General features: G+C 41.0%; 1 protein-coding gene across 11 annotated transcripts in view; it reads right to left on the bottom strand.

Moving 5' to 3' along the window:
• The window catches only part of Fer (FER tyrosine kinase), a 302,445-nt gene that overhangs the window by 165,015 nt on the left and 120,971 nt on the right, over nucleotides 1-16,459 (bottom strand). The window contains exons 11-12 of one of the 11 annotated variants that reach the window (XR_007831494.1): nucleotides 12,142-12,273; nucleotides 10,497-10,639 (exon numbers count right to left, since the gene is read on the bottom strand). The exons of 9 other annotated variants lie outside the window; for them this stretch is intronic. The gene's annotated coding sequence lies outside the window, so the exon portion shown is untranslated. Of the gene's footprint in view, nucleotides 1-10,496; nucleotides 10,640-12,141; nucleotides 12,274-16,459 lie in introns of those variants that run through there. One more of the 11 variants, XR_007831495.1, reaches the window with a different exon arrangement.

Below are 16,459 nucleotides of genomic sequence, written 5' to 3'. Positions count from 1 at the left end.
TCAATCACCATCAATACAATGCCTAACTGCATCTAATACATCTGTATGCACACACACACTAAAGTAGACTGCTTTATATTAATTATAAATTTACCTGTTATCAGCCATTACTGATACCTTCTATCTCTAAGGGAAACAATACCCACATTTCCTAATGCTTAGTCATAAGCCTGGAGGCTTCAAATAACTCCTCTCTGTGAAACAGAAGCACAAAGGGAAAGGGCTAAGGCTTTGTGAAGTCAGAGGCCACACCACATGGCTTTCCTGCTGCTGTAGGGAGTGATGGCACACACTAAAACCACACAGCAGTCTGCAAGCAAGGCGCACTGTACATACTAGAACACCTTTTCAAAGGAATGCACTTGAATCATTCAACCTTCTGCAGAAGCTGAGTTTCTTGGAAGAACGGGAAATGTATGATTTTATTTCAGCGGGGGTTTAGAATGTAAGTGTTAAGAGGGTCTCAGGATGACCTGTCAGTGATCTGTTTTCCCTGAGGCAGGGAAGCACTCAGAGCGATGCTGCTTCTGCTGCTGGCGCATTAACAATATGAATTAAAGAAACACAGCTCACTTACTGAGTCAAGTATCTTCACATCCCCAAAACTAAGTTAAGCCACAACTATATAAAGAGAAAGTCTGATGATTTTAGAAAGACCTTGTAAAATAATGCTCAGAGCCCTGAGAGCTAAGGTGGGAAATGTAATGAATCAGCTTTCTTACTTTCTGAAGTCCACCACACTGTGTGAGATGATGCCCCTGGGTGAATAACCGCCAAGAAGTAGCTGCAAGAAGCTCCCTTCCTCCTAACATCCAGATACAGTTCAAACTCTGGAGTGCTTTCCTCAAATGCGCAGATTGCTAAAATAATAATAATTCAAGACTACTACATTTAGAGCAATTTGGATATACAGTATGGATAGAAGGTAGAAACACAGATTGCCACTTTTCTGTACTGCATGTGCAGACTCCCCACAGCCACTAGCTGAGCCCAGAGTGACACAGCACTGTCCCTCAAAAGTCAGCAGCTAGCATGAGGATTTGCTCTGTCTCTGGTGTACTGAGTCCTCACCACTGCAGTGGCACATAGGAATGTCCTGCCAGAAACCTCATCTGTCCTTGGTCTTCTCACTCCTCCTTCCCCCAAGTCACTTTGGAGACAAGACCTGAAGTACCAGATGCATTTCAAGGCCCTTCTTGAGGAATACCTCAGCCCCACAACACAACACAAGGATGGATGGACTTTGCTCTGTACCACTTTTCTTTTATAAATAAAACTATTATGAATTAACTTCTCTAGATTCAGTATAACCAAGATTTTGTTTTTGAAACAACTAAGGCACATAATAAAGCAGTGAATTCCTCTACTTTCCTTAAAGTAGCAATGAGACAAAGAGCGCAGAATATCGAGCAGACATATTGTGTAGGCCGTGCTATATGGTAAGAGGGCTCCTTATTAACACCAGCCAGCCCACTACTCTCTCACATTACCCCTCTTAACAAACTGTTTCCAGCAGGTGGGAATAAACACGCCAAAACAAATTAAAGAAAAAAGAAAATTTTTTAAAAATTAAGCTAAAGATGACCTCATCAAAATTCCTGGCAGATGTTGTCCATGTGTTTCTTCTCCAACAGCTTCCATTCCTCCTGTCTTGCCCATGTCCTCTCTGCCTGACCATACTGAATGGTCATGGATATTAGTGGTTATTATTTTATCTTTACTACCAACGAAAGATGTATACAGTCTGTTCCCACTGTTTTCACTATCCTGAGTAGAAGTGCTTGAAACATGTGTGCACATGTGCTTGTTTCAATATCTGTTTTTAACTCTCTTAATTATATGTTTAGAACAGAAATTATAATCCCATGTTTAACTTTTAAAAACATTTATTCACTTATTTTTATACAAATATGTGTGCCTGATTGAGTTTACCTGCACCACATGCAGTCAGAAGCTAGAAGAGCCCACTGGAATCAGTTCCCCTTGAACTTAACTTAGAAGCAGTTGTGAACCACCACACAGAGGCTAGGAACAAAACCCAGGGTCTCCGAAATGTTCTTAACTATTACACTCTCTCCGGCACCTGCAACCCACATGTTCAAATTTTTAAGAAACTATTTTCCACAATGACTAAGGCTGGGATATAGCTCAGTGGTAGGGTGCTTGTCTACCATGCACGAGGCTCTACATTAAGTCGAAACCAAACAAACAATAAACAATGAAAATTGATAAACAAATCTGCTGACCACTCCAGAAGGGACAGACAGAGTATGTTAAGGCCTCATAGACTCAACAGGAGACTAGTTTTTCCAACAAGAGTTAAAAAAAAAAAAAATCCATCATTCCAGTGAATGAGGGGTCAGAAAAATCTCTGAGTGGCAGGGTTTCTCAAACTTAGAACAAAGAAAAGGTCAGGGGCTGAGGGCTGCAGCAGGCCCCAGGGGAGCAATTCCTTCAGGGATCTGCATGCTCTTTATAAGACTGCTTTAAGAAGACCCAACTTCCAATTGCTCCATATCCTCACCAGCGCTATTTTTTGTTTCTTGATGACAGGCATGCTGGTTGGCGTGAAAGGTTACTTGCTTCGTTTCTGAAGGGTAGGTTCACTAAATGTGAAATTCAATGTTAAGGTAGGTTTTTATAGGGTTCCGTCTTATGACCTTCATTGTTCCCGGTAAGAAGTCTCCCCTACACATGAAGTTTTTCTTCCCAACTTTTTAGTTGAATACAATGAGTAATATAACCACACACTTATTCACACACATGCAGAGAATGAAGGGATAGAAAAAGGAAAGATGGAGAGAGGAAGAGAGAGAAGGAGTAATGGAGAGAGATGGAGACAGAGGTGAGCCGGCAGCTTGAAGGTACTATCCACAGCAGGCTGGTGCTGCTCAGCTGCTCCGCCCACCAGCCCTCTTTCCCTTCCTCAGTCACAGCCTCATGCCTTAGACATCTAGTATAGACTGATGGTCACAAACGCTGCTCTATGCGTCCATGGTTCTTCTGCCTCGATCAGCACGCCTTACATCTCCCTGCTCTTTCCTTCTGTGTCCAGTCTATTATTAACAAGCCCATCTAACGGCTCTCGGTTCTAATGGACTTGTCCAGGACGCTATTTTTATAGCAGCATACTGCTGCTGAAAGGCTCCATCTTTTCACACCCATTGTCCATCCTTTGTACTGGATCCCTTGGTCTTTTGTAAGAGCTATACTGAGAGCACCATCTGGTCATCTCGCTATCTGGGTCATATCTTGTCTGTCTGTTATAAATAATGAGTTACAAGTCTTTTTAGCATGTCATGTAATCTTGCATTATTGCCAGGAAACTTGCATAAAGGAACAGGAGTTGGAATTCAACATTTACCTAGGAAAAGAGCACACCTAGTTACTGCTCTTGCTGCCCAAGAGCAGGATCCAGAGTAGCTGCAGTTTTAGTCTGAATCAATGAGCAGTCCCTTATTCCCATCACTAAGGAGATGCCTTTCAGACTCAAGTACCCACAGAGCTGGTCCCACAGCCTCATGCGCTACAAGGTCCACAAGCTCACGTAAGTCCTTCCTTCTATACGCTGCCTTAGTCATGCTGTTGTATCACAGCAGCAGAGCAACAACTAATGCATTTTGCCTCAAGAAAAGACAAAGAAGGAAAAGAAGAAAGCAAAAGGGGGTTAAGGAGATGGGAGAGGAAGAGGAAGGCACTAGGGAGATTCTGCTGTGCACTCTGAGGGCTCCTCTACTCACACAGCTCAATCGAGGATGGCAGTGCGGAAAGACCTTCTTTCTCTCATTAAAGGCTTCTTCCTTCTGAATAGGTTTCTTTGTTTGCTCAGCTCTCTGACAGACTGTTAAGAGCTACTATTCGGGAGCTCATTGCCTAATTTCTGTTATTAAGGATCACCAGTGGTCTCTGTAGCTCTCCGTATCCAATTACATTTGCATTTACTAAGACCAGTCATCCACCAGTCACCTCGCACTGCCATTACGCATGAAACAGCACAAGAGTTATACTCAGGGTCTGTGTTCACTAAGGCAGAACTAAAACTTGTAACTTCAGCAAACAGTCTTCGCTCCGAGGACATCATTTGAGGACACACAGCTAAGGCGACAGACTCTGCCTCAGCTGACGGTGGTGGGATACAAATGTAACCGAGTTAAAGATATCGTGATGAGACTACGCTGGCCTATCTAGGACAATGCAGTTATCTAATGTCAACTCCCTCAGAAGATGACAGACAGAAGAAGAGAAGCCGGTGAGGCTATGCAGAAGAAACAAAATGGTGTGCTCTGTCTAGGAGGCCAAGAACAATAAGGAGTTCAGCAGCCACCAGAGACTAAGAGAGGAGGAGGAGCAGGGTCCCTCAAAGACAGTGGGGACCAATAACTCAGAACTGCACTATGAAGCTTTGGACTTCCCCAACCCTGACAGAGGAATCTCTGTTCTCGGTCAAGTTTCTAGTAATGTGTGAAGCTGTTAGGTAACAAAATAATAATAATAATAATAATCATTTCATTCCACATTTGTACTAGAAAGCAACCATTGGCATTGTAACCATACTTAAAAAAAAAAAAAAAAAACCTTTATAACCAATCAGAAAAACTGGACATTGTTCTCAAAATTTCTATACAACAAAAGTCAAGTATGTGTCTGTGCGTGTGTATACGCAATCTGTCTTTCATTTCCTATCCATATTTAGAAACTTATCTCTAACTCAAAAGTTACTGACAACAAACAACATGCTACAGTCCCAAAGACAAATTTCCTCAGAAGGGGTCCTGGTCATTCCAGGAAACCATGTAGCAACATCACAATCAACTGCAAGGTCACTGTGTCTTTATTCACTAATGGTAAGGGATTAAAGGCCAGGCAGCACCCAGAGGCATTATCCATGTAATTGCAACACTAGAGACACAGGGGCAGGATGACGAGTTGGAAGACAGTCTGGGAGAGCTGGTGAGGCCTCCCCTTCCTCTCCTCTCTCCTCCTCCTCCTCTATGCACACATCTGTAAGAACGGAATTCACCCACAACAATAATCTTGTACAAAACTCAGTGTTAAATGTATCAATGACCTCAACGTGGCCTAACAGTGAGTGAAACTCCTAGAAGAAAATGTATGCAGCAGCCCACAGGACATAGGTACTCAAGAATCAAGGCCAACTGTTGGCCACTCTGACCTCATGAAACTAAAAGGCATAGGTTTCATATATACATACAAGATACCTCCAAATCTCTACATTTGAGAATGTAGCTTGAGGCAGGGAAACAGGAAGAGACTATGGGAGTAGGGAAGAGAGGAGTTCTGAAGAGACAGACAGTGTGACACAAATTCTATAGAGGGGGAAATGGGGGGGGAAGGATGGCAGATGGAGTAGGAAGAAAGAAAAATGAATGCCAGTAAGGATGTTTGAGAAAGCCATAAGAAACATACTGGTTTGTAGGCTTGTTTAGAAATCAGATACAGTGGCTGGACAGATGGCTCAGAGATTAAGAGCACTGGCTGCTCTCTTCCAAAAGTCCTGAGTTCAATTCCCAGCAAGCACATTGTGGCTCACAACCATCTATAATGAGATTTCGTGTCCTCTTCTAGTGTGCAAACAAGTATACATGCAGGCAGAACACTGCATACATAACAAATAAGTAAATAAGAAAACAGATATACTCGCCGGGCATGGTAAAACATGCCTTTAATCCCAGTACTAAGGAGGCAGAAGCAGGTGGATCACTGTGAGTTCGAGGCCAGTCTGGTCTACAAAGTGAATCTAGGACAACCAAGGCTACACAGAGAAACCCTTTCTCGAAAAAAAAAAAAAAGAAAAGAAAAAGAAAAAAGAAGGAAAGAAATCAGATATAATATAGATGTGTGTGTGTGTGTGTGTGTGGGTGGGTGGGTGGGTGGGTAAGCAGACAGTCAGACAGGATATAGCTACATCACACAAGGTGCTGATGCTCTCCTCAGGAACCACAGACTACTAACAAGAACCCCAAAGCCTCCATTGGTGGTGTGGGGCTAGAAGACTGATAAGATTATAGCCTGTTGCCATCATTGCTGAAGATACCACATAATTCAGACACAGAACATGAGAGAATCAAGATGAAGTTGACCTAGAAGTCTCTTTCCTGAGGACTAGCTCTTATAGGTTGTAAAGTACTATGCACACTGCTGTGGGAAAATAGCAATCAGTAATAATCCTACCCAGTTGGGAAGACTATGAACCACAGTAATACATTTTGGTTAATAAGAAACTTGTAAAGGACTTTTAAGAAGTACAATAGGTGTGGGGGGGGGGTTGTAACTCACAACTGTCAACATAGACTTGGAACCTGCTCAACATGAGGGAATTCATGCCTGAGATTGTAAACCTAGTCAACCACCAATGGCTGGAGAGGTCATTAAACTGAGTGGAAATCTACTATTGCTATGTTTCTAAGCCAATCTGATTTCTAAGTGTATTCTAAAGAACTACCCTTCTGCCCACAGATAAATATATTTCCTACCCTCTATCAAAGAAGTATCTTTTTGCAAATGGGGATTACCACAGAGGCCCACAACTGGTCAAAATGCAGAGAAAAGGGGACTGTGGAACACTCAATCCCAAGCAGTACTTCTACAAACCATGTTATGATCATTTCCAAGAACATTCTGGAAGACATGGTAGAAAGACTATACAATTCTGCTTCTAGATAGTGTCTTCTAGATATGACAAAAAAAGCTGCACCAACAAAATCACAACAACTTTAAAGAAGACTGACAGAATGACAACACCCATCAACACTCCGGCATGGATGGGAGAAATATCACTGGATCTCATCCTTAGATGAAGAGTTATAGGTAATCAATGGCTGCTGAGAGACAGAATCAATTTTCTTCAGGAATGAGCCCCTGATAGGGTATCTGACCCCAAGGGCTCAACACCAAACCCATGTGCACAAGGTACAACACTAAATGGAATCAGTATGTTGTGTATATGTACCTGTATGTGCATAACACTAATAATAAGAAGCCATGGATTTGAGAGGAAGTAGGGAAAACATAAAAGGAGTTGAAAGGAGAAGAAGGGATGAAAGAATAAAAACACAGTACTCCTGTATGAAATTCTCTCTCTCCTTCCCTCCCTCCCTCCCTCCTTTCCTTTCTCCCTCCCTCCTTCCTTCTTCTCCTCCCTTCTCCCATCCCCTCACACACATACACATTTATTTAATCCTAAAAAAATTTAGTTTAGCTAGTAAGGTCCCATTCTTATCATGAAGTGGAAGATCATGAGCTGATGGATTCACTAAAGAGTCCAACAGCTCTCTGCTGCCTCTTTAAAATGAAAAGGAGGACTAAAGAAATGGCTCAGCAGGTGAGACAGCACAAGTTTGGCCCCACGATGGTAGCTCACAATAGCCCACAACCAGATACAAAGGATTCAATGTCTTGTTCTGGACACCAAGGTAACATGCTTGCATGTGGTGCACATAAACTCATACAGATATACACACATACATATAGATAAAAATAAAGATTTCTATGGTGAAAAACAGTTAAAAAAAAAAAAGTACAGGGTAGACTTGTTTACCAAAAAAAAAAAAAAAGAATATCCCTTAGTAAATATTTTTCATCAATGAGGATGGGAATAAACACTCTTCATGGGCCTTCCACATGAATGCTTACATAACCTTGAACAGCTGCTGTCATGGTTTGCATTAGAATGTCTCCCATAGTCTGTTACATATGTCAACACCTAGTCATTAGGGAGTGGCACTGTTAGAGAACTGGAAGGACTGGGAGATGTGGCCTAACTGGAAGGAGCCTGGCCTTGTTGGAGCAAGCATGTCACTGGGGTGGGCTTTGGGGTTTGAAAGCCCACACCAGGCCTGGTGTCTCTCCTTCTCTCTGCTGTGGATAAAGATGTAGCTCTCAGCTATTTCTCCAGCACCACAATGCCATGCCTGCCACTATGCGTCCCACCATGATAATAATAGCCTAAGCCTCTGAGACAGTAAGCGTGCTCACTTCGGTAGCACATGTACTAAAACGGAGACAGTAAGCAAGGCCCAGTTAAACACTTCCCTGTATAAGAGTTGCCTTGGTCATAGTGTCTGCTCACAACAAGAGAACAGTGACCACAGCTACACAAGGGGGGGCGGGGAGAGGAGGGAAAAAAGAAGGCAGAAGAGGAGGGGAAGGAAGGAGGAAGAGGAGAAGGGGACGACAACACTGCCAGACAGCCTATTGTCTGAACAGTGAAGATGAATGAAAGGTTTAAAACATTTCATCTACAAGAAGGAAGTTCACTGAATACAACCCAAATCTATGATCATTGTGCACGAATAATAAAAAGAATCATGAGAGAGCCTTGCAATGCTGAGCTACAGCAACTAGGGCAGAAGGAGCATTCTTTTCTTTAAAAGGAAGTGTGCTGAGCTGGAAAGCTGTGTAAGGATAAGCAGCGGAGGTGAGAACTCAGTCAAGAATGGATCTCAACATGTCCTTCAGACTCAACAACACTGCAGGATAAAGAAAAAGCAGATGACCAGCAACGACCGCCTAAGGGACTGTTTCACCAAGAGAAAACTACACTAGATGACTCCCACTCCCAGGGCATTTATATTTCTGATTAAAGAAACAAATCCTCCCTAAAATTAGTTCATCAGCTACCGTGTATTCTATGCTAATTAAAAAAATAGCTGGACATCATAAAAATAACATCAGAGAGCACAATCCAGAGCCCAAACTCTCGTTACACTTATGCCAGGGTTAGCTAATCATCACAGATGGGACACTATGGCTGTGGGTAGATGTCACAGAGAAGAGAGGCCAGCACGTGTTACTTTGCTGAGCTGTTGAAACATTTCATTTCAGTCTGCATTTCTCTGCTTAATATCTTTCTGAGGATGGTGTTTGAAAACCATCAACAGAAAAGCCTTATCCTACTTTCTCTATAAAAACACATAAAGTAGTAAAATACTATTTTTTTTTTTAATATTTCCACCTTGTTTTTTAAATGCAATAAAACTGATGGAAAAGAAAAAAGTTTTCAAAAAATTAAAAGGCACAAAATTATATTTTAAACCCAACATACAAAGAAAAAATATGTGTATAAAATATCAAAGATAGGCACTTGGGAGGCAGAGGCAGGCGGATCACTGTGAGTTCAAGGCCAGCCTCGTCCACAAAGCAAGTCCAGGACAGCCAAGGCTACAGAGAGAAACTCTGTCTCGAAAAACCAAAAACAAACAAACAAATAAACAAAACAAAACAACAACAGCAAAATATCAAAGATAGAAAGAATTTATAAAAAAGAAGAGTAAAAATGCAAGACTTATTTTTAAAGCTGAAGAGTAAGTTATATATTCCATCAGCTAGCTATTTAAGACATTAATACCTTACAAGTTAGAAATATTATCAGATGATGAGAAGTTGGTTGTACAGGACAATCTGGAAGGATTTTATATCCTCTAATATTTTTATAAATACACCAAGTTGAGATACGATACAACCATGCACACAGCAATGGTCTTTAACTGTGCCAATAGCATCACCTAATGACAAGACCTTACTTAGAATATGATAACCCAAATATTCATTCCACTGAGTAAGACAGAAATTGTGTATCTATTTCCACTCTTTACAAACGTAAGTAAAGAAAAAAGGCAGTTACATCATCACTGAGCATTCTTCTTTTGTATTCTCATTCTTATTTCAAAGCTAGAGTTTGTTTTTCCTAACATAGAAAATGTGGACAAAACAGTCTAAAGAACCAGGGTCTTAGTTAGGAAATGCAGGCAGTTGAGTTTGAACTAAAAATAAACAAATTGTTCATAAAACTCCTTACAAACACAACAGATGTGATACAGGGCACTATTCCTACTATCCACAGATATTATATGCTATACAATAAAAGATTAGCGGCTGGTATGTTTCAGATTACTAAATTAAACTGTAAGTGCTGATTTATTAAAAATATCACTGACCTACGGTCATCTCTTGTGAGAAGCTTCTCAGTTATTGTCCCTAATTATCTAATACATTTGTTCAAGAAAAATTCTACTCTCTTTTAGTAATGGAAATTGAAAACAAGAAATTTAAATAGAACTTGGCAGGCAATAAAGACTGAAACTTAGATATCAGACGTGTGAACGCCATTACGGATTTTAAACTGAATTGTGTTTCTGCACACAGTACACTTGTTTGCCTTCTTGTGGATTAGAAAGCCTGTTTACTCTCAAATCCCAGAGGCAAATAGAGAAACAGATTAAACAAATGAAAATTAGCACCACCACACCCATCCATCTCCTTGGCTGGGTGTCTGAGTAATAGTAGTGTTAAAAAAAAAAAAAAAAAGTCAAGAAAGTTATTTTTCCCAGTTCATGCAGTAACATTACTAACAACGCAGGTGACACTGCTAGAGCTACAGAACTATGCCCGGGCCTGGTGCAGGGCCGGCGCCACCTTCCTCCTTACCTGGTATCTTTGGATCTCTGATGAGGAAGGCGAAGGGCTCAACGGTATAGCACACTTTTTACAGTACTGGGAGTCAGAGTCAGGTTCCAGCTGCCCCTCACAGTGGGGGCACTCCTCTCTCTGCTCCATCTCAAATCTTAGCTAGAGCTACCTGTGTGCCCACAGAAGTCAGTGTGTCCACAGATCTTCCTGTCTGAGACAAAAGCAAGATAGAAAAGGCACAGGCCTTCATCTCCTGTTCCACAGCGTCTCCCTCTGCTGTCACAGGACTGTACCAGTCAGCTCTAATCAAAGGAACCACACCACCAAAACTGTTGGAGTGTCTTGTTTGTTTGTTTCATTTGGGTAGGAGTCCACGTAACTTAAATAAAGACCCATTATCTAAGACACAGAGCACATTCTTACTTATCTGAATAAAATAACTTATTTTCTCCCTTCATATCCTGCAGAAGGCTTCCCGCTGAAGAACTGCATTTCAGAAGCCCTGGGAACTCACCAAGTACATCTGGAAACAGCTTCACAGCCGCCTGAGAAAAAACATACTGCTTTACACTTTCTCTACACTTTTATTTTATTGACTATAATGCTCTAATTCTTTGTAACTCTTCTAATCAAAGTAAAAGAATCTAAGTTATGTCCAGATGACCACTAGTGTCTCATCAGATTTCACATTTCCCAATAATGGTCCGTTAGCAGTTAGTGAGGCAGCAGGGCTGGGCAGTCGGAGGGCTTGGATGTGCAGACTGGGCAGAAGGCTGTGTGACCTCTGCTCTAGAGTGCGCTGACTGTGATGCAGAAGCACCGTGTGCTACAGTTACACCCACACTGTGCTCCAACGCTTCTTGGGCTTCTCACTATGAGGCCATGGCTGGCTGCATGCTTGTAATGCTATTGCGTCTGCCACTAGAGCACCAGCTGCCACGTGTGTATCACCACCCTTGGCCAGAACGTAGTTTCAAATGGAATATAGTTTATAAATCTTCATGGAAACAAGGCAGAAAAAAATGTAAAGGCAATGGGCAGGTCTTGGCTTCAAAACTTCCTTGGATCGCAAGCTTGCCATAAACATCTATTCCTTAAATCTTCACACTCTTCACAATTTAACACGCTTGTAACAATCACGGCCAGGCCCAGTGGCACATGCTGACAATCCTATCATCTGGTAGGAGGTGTAGGAGATGTGAGTTCAAGACCAGCATGAGTTACATTGTGAAATCCTACATCTATCAAAGTAGGTAGCCTCATTCTGTCCACTTTCCAGTACTTTGTGTATCAGTTTTTAACTTTGCTGTATATGCCAGGCCTATCAGAAGCTTCAAATGATGATTTCATAAGGTTTTCTATTAACAAAAACAGTAGTAAACATGGATAGAAAGTGCTAGATCTTATGATCTAGCACTGCCCTGACTATGAGGCCCTTCCATTGATTCCTTCACACTGACCAGCTAACATCAAACACTGAGCACAGAACATCTGCATTCTGTAACTCTGCTCCTTGGGTTCAACCCTTACCCATGGCACTCGTCCTGGAAGGAAGTCTCTGCCACTTTAACTATGACCAGCCCCTTGGGCTTAAGTGAGAGTAAGCTCACAGGATAACACTAATGCCTCCTGCTAGTCTTTGTGGGTCTCACATTTTTCAAGCTCATTTTAAACAAGTAATTTTGACTTCTATATCTGAGTAAAGTTACTTACATTTTCCTATCTTTGCCGCTTACTTACAGCTGGTTCTATTCGTTTATTCTTTCAGTATTCAGTGAGGATTTACTGGGTGCCAGGCACTCACCCAGTCTCACAAAATCACAAAATTTTAAATCTGCAAGCAATCTTGGAGATAAAAATAAATGAAAATTAATATTTACAGCCAAAAAATAAAAATCTAAAGCAACTATATTCAATTCTTAGTTTATCCCCAGAAATAAGCTAAATCTGGTGTTTCCTTTTACATCATGTATACCCTTGATTTCCTTTCTGTAACTAGAAGGATCTGAAGTTACCTGGTGTTGCTAAGCAGAACCTCACTCAGATCATAGATAAAGACAATAATCATATGGATAATGCTAAAACAAAGGCCATAGGTAAAATAAGTTAGGAATCCGTAATTTTATGTTTCTGAAAATTAAACAGCCTTTTCTTTCAAAATCTAAACCAGTTTGGGGGCCACACTAAAAGTGTACTTCCCATTCCAGGGGTAACTTAACATGCTATAACCATCAATAAATACTCCCATCACTGGAAAACCCAAGTAGATTGCTCTAGATACTGTTGATTGCACAGAGACTCTGAAAACATCCAGGCAGAATTCTGTTGCTTGAAAATGCCCTCTTTCTCCTAGAAAAGTGTTTTATATAAATATCCAGTGACGTTTTCTTACCAGGAATTCTAACAGCCTGTCCAACATTTGAAAAATATTTACGTGCTGAGTCTATACAGCAAGTATTAGGCAAGTCAGAGCAAACAGCAGTAAATAAAGTAATAAGTGTCTGCTTTCTCAAAGTAAATTTGGGCATAGATAGTATTATGTGGGAGAATATACAAAATAAATACATCGATACCCCTAAAAATGAGTCAATACATATATTAATTAATACATACATTAGTATTTAATCCATGAAAATGCTAAAAAGCTGTTGACTATATTGTTAACAAAAAAAAGGTAGTTATAGTCATTGTTGTAGTAATTAGTGCTAAAGACATTTTTATATCTTTGTAAGATATGAAGATTTACACCATGTAAGAACAAAGAACAACAGGGTAAATGGTGATAGCAGGGTGTGGAGGACCATAAGTAGCTCATTGTAGCAATAGAGCCAGAGATCTCTTAAGAGAGCAGCTTTTGAAATGCAAATTGAAACTATTTTGAGATGCCAGTCAGATGGCTAAAAATTTTTTTGAAAGGGGAGGGAGGGAGACAAATGCTGGTAAGGATGCGCAGAATTGTGCACTGTTGGTGGGTGGGCAAACTGCTACAGCTACTATGAAAAAGTCAGTGTGGGGATCATCCAAAACCTAGACCTGCCCTACAGCCCAGCTCTTCCACTGCTAGGCATATACTCAAAGGCCTCTGTCCTACTATAAAGATGCTTGCTCATCCATGTTCATCACTACTTACTCACAACACCCAGGAACTGAAGTAGCCTACAACTGCTCAACAGATAATGAAAAGTCCTATAAAGAAAATGAGATTTGCAGGTGAATGGATGTAACTGTAAAAAAATATATTGAGTGAGGTCATTTTAAAAACAAAATATCAAGCACTACTTGTTCTCACTCATATGTGGACCTTAGTGTCAAATCTTTAGGTTTTGTTTGTTTGTTTGTTTAACGTGTAGTATCTGTGAGATCCAGGAAACCAGAAAGGAGTAACTGATGGGGAGGGGAGAACCACCTTACGAGAAGGGGGTGAGTACAGCACATGTGATGTGAAGGGAGAGAGGAAGAGGATGAGAAGCAAGTTTAAGAGGGGAACAAGGTGGGAAAGCAGGACAGAAAATGGGGGTGACTAACACTAAAGGTTTCTGAGAAAACCATGTGGGAAACTGTTAGTAAGCTTCCAACATGGTTTTTCATGTAGCGTTGAATGGGAATCATGTGCACAAGGGATAATGATCTTCCCGGAAGCCACCGACATTCAGCCAAGTCAGGGCTGCACTGAGAGTCCCCACCCCAACAGAGTGGTTGCCACTGTTCTCTGACACCCATGAGAACATGGCAATAAGACACTACTGAGCAAGAGATTACACACTTTGGTCACAAGACATGGAGAAATCAAGTCCTTACCAACCATGAAGCTCCTTCCCAGCTGGCTAACCTTCACAATACCACAAGGTGCTTTTCAAGGCTGCTGAAGGAGAAAGGCCACAACAGTCTCACCCAGATAACAACCCTGAAAGTTACGATAACCACTGGCATAGCAAGATATGCCCAGGGTGCAACTGTGGCACAAATGCAATGCCAATAACCACCTACTTTCTGAGTGGATTTAAGGTTTGCTCCAAAGGGTTAAAACATTTGTCAGATACTATAAATCTGACCAAGAATGGCTGGGAATTCCAGAGATGAACCAACTACCATTAAATTGTTCTGTGGAATTAGTGTCAACCTGCCCTCTTTATTCATAACCCTCTGCCCACAGATCAGTACAGCTTCCAGATGTCATCAGAGAAACTGGTATGTATAACGAATGGGCAGCAACTAACGCAGAGCCTCAGAGCTGGTGCAGATGGAGGGTCTGTGGAGTCCTCAGCTCTAAATGAAGCATCTATGTCATATCCATCCTGCTGGTGCTCAGGGAAGAGGAGGCAACAAGACTGTAAGAGCCAGAGGTTGAGGCAGACATGGCAGGGCTAGGGCTTCCTGGCAGACCTGCACGGGTCAAGCCAGTCAGCATCCCAGCGTGGGGTTGGAGGGGTCATTGGTCGCAGCCCAACATGAGGAGCAAGGAAAATGATCAAAGTGCACTGAATGCATGTAGGAAATTCTCAAAGAATAAAAATGCATATTCAAAAATACACATGCACACAAAGACTATCCTAATAACTGAAAAGACGGAAGGATGGCAGTTAGTCCTATGAAAAGCTAGGTAAGAATAGTAGAGAGAAAAGGCACATCAAGAGGGAAAAATGAGAAGCTTGGCGTATTCAGAGCACAACAGAGTAGAATGGCTCCAGTGTGGCCAGTGAGGGAGAGTGGGTGGGTGTTGGCGAAATCTGGTGCTTGGAGACAAAATCATGTAGTTTATGCTAAAGTAAGGAATGTGAATATTATAATAGTTACAGAGCTGCCACTGGAGGGTCACAGGCATAAGAAATACAACAGCTCATTCACATAATGAGATCACTCTACATAGAAAGTAAGATGTAGGAAGGGCAAGGAAGCACAGATACACTGGCAGTGTGATTTACCGGGTAATCACAGAGGAGATGCTGACGTGAGGTTAGGTTGAAGCAGACTACCGGAATGCAAGCAATGTAACAGGAGCTTGCTTATGTGCTGCATATGAGACTCGTGGAAGATTAAATATTAAGGATTCTCCTATTTTGATTTTGGTTTGAATAGTTGATTGAGGTGACAGGTTATCCCATTTACACAGAAATGAAAGCCTGTCTGAGTGGCAGAATTCAGTTTCGGTAACTCACATCTAAGACCATTCAATTCAATTAAGAAATTAATTGTTTAAGTTCTAGGCCAGTGTTCATAAAATTAAGTTTTATTAAAAGTGTTTTGGCCATGAAATGAACTGCCATATCTTACGCATGGTATTAGATGAAATAAAGAGCTTAAAATAATAGTAAAACATTTCATCTTCATACCATAAAACTGCATAGCAAGACAGTGGCCTCTGGTAGACACAATAAAAACAGAAAGTATCCACATACATTTCAAAACCAATATTTGTTTGCTTTATTTAAAATGAATAAATGAATAAGGTAACAGGATACCTCAGTTGCAGCTGTTTGGTTTTCTGATGCTGAGCTCCACCTGCTGGTAATTTCTTACCTTTAGTTACTCTCTGTGCCATTAAAAAGAACTAATGTAGGCTAATACACAATGCAGTCTTCAACATTAAAACAAAGGCTTAAAAAATTAGGAGATACTACGTTAACATTTTCTTTTATTTATACTTCCTATTTAGTGAAGTTGCCCACATGCAAGGCACTGAACTAAACATTTTTATATATCACTTTATTAAACTGTCAAAAACAATTGTTATGTTCCTAGAACTTGTCATTTCTAATTAACAAGAAATCTTATTTGAGAGACATTACATAGCTGACACTGTGGTCACATATTAAGTGCATCTTCAGACCCTCCAAATACAAAGTTGGTCTATTGATTTAACAACAAAGCCTGGACAAAATGTAATTTTAACACCAGAAAACTGATAAATTTCCACAATCTCCTCACATTTACAAGTTCTTCTCTCTGAAACATCTCAGTAAGGCTTTCGGAATAAAATACTGCTATCTATCTAGCAAACTGCCCATTACATGGCAAAGAGTAAGAGTGTGAG

Source organism: Acomys russatus, chromosome 12, assembly GCF_903995435.1.
Source record: "Acomys russatus chromosome 12, mAcoRus1.1, whole genome shotgun sequence".
Classification (NCBI taxonomy): domain Eukaryota; kingdom Metazoa; phylum Chordata; class Mammalia; order Rodentia; family Muridae; genus Acomys; species Acomys russatus.
Note: the sequence above shows the minus strand (reverse complement) of the source record. Positions and strands in the feature narration are given on the sequence as shown.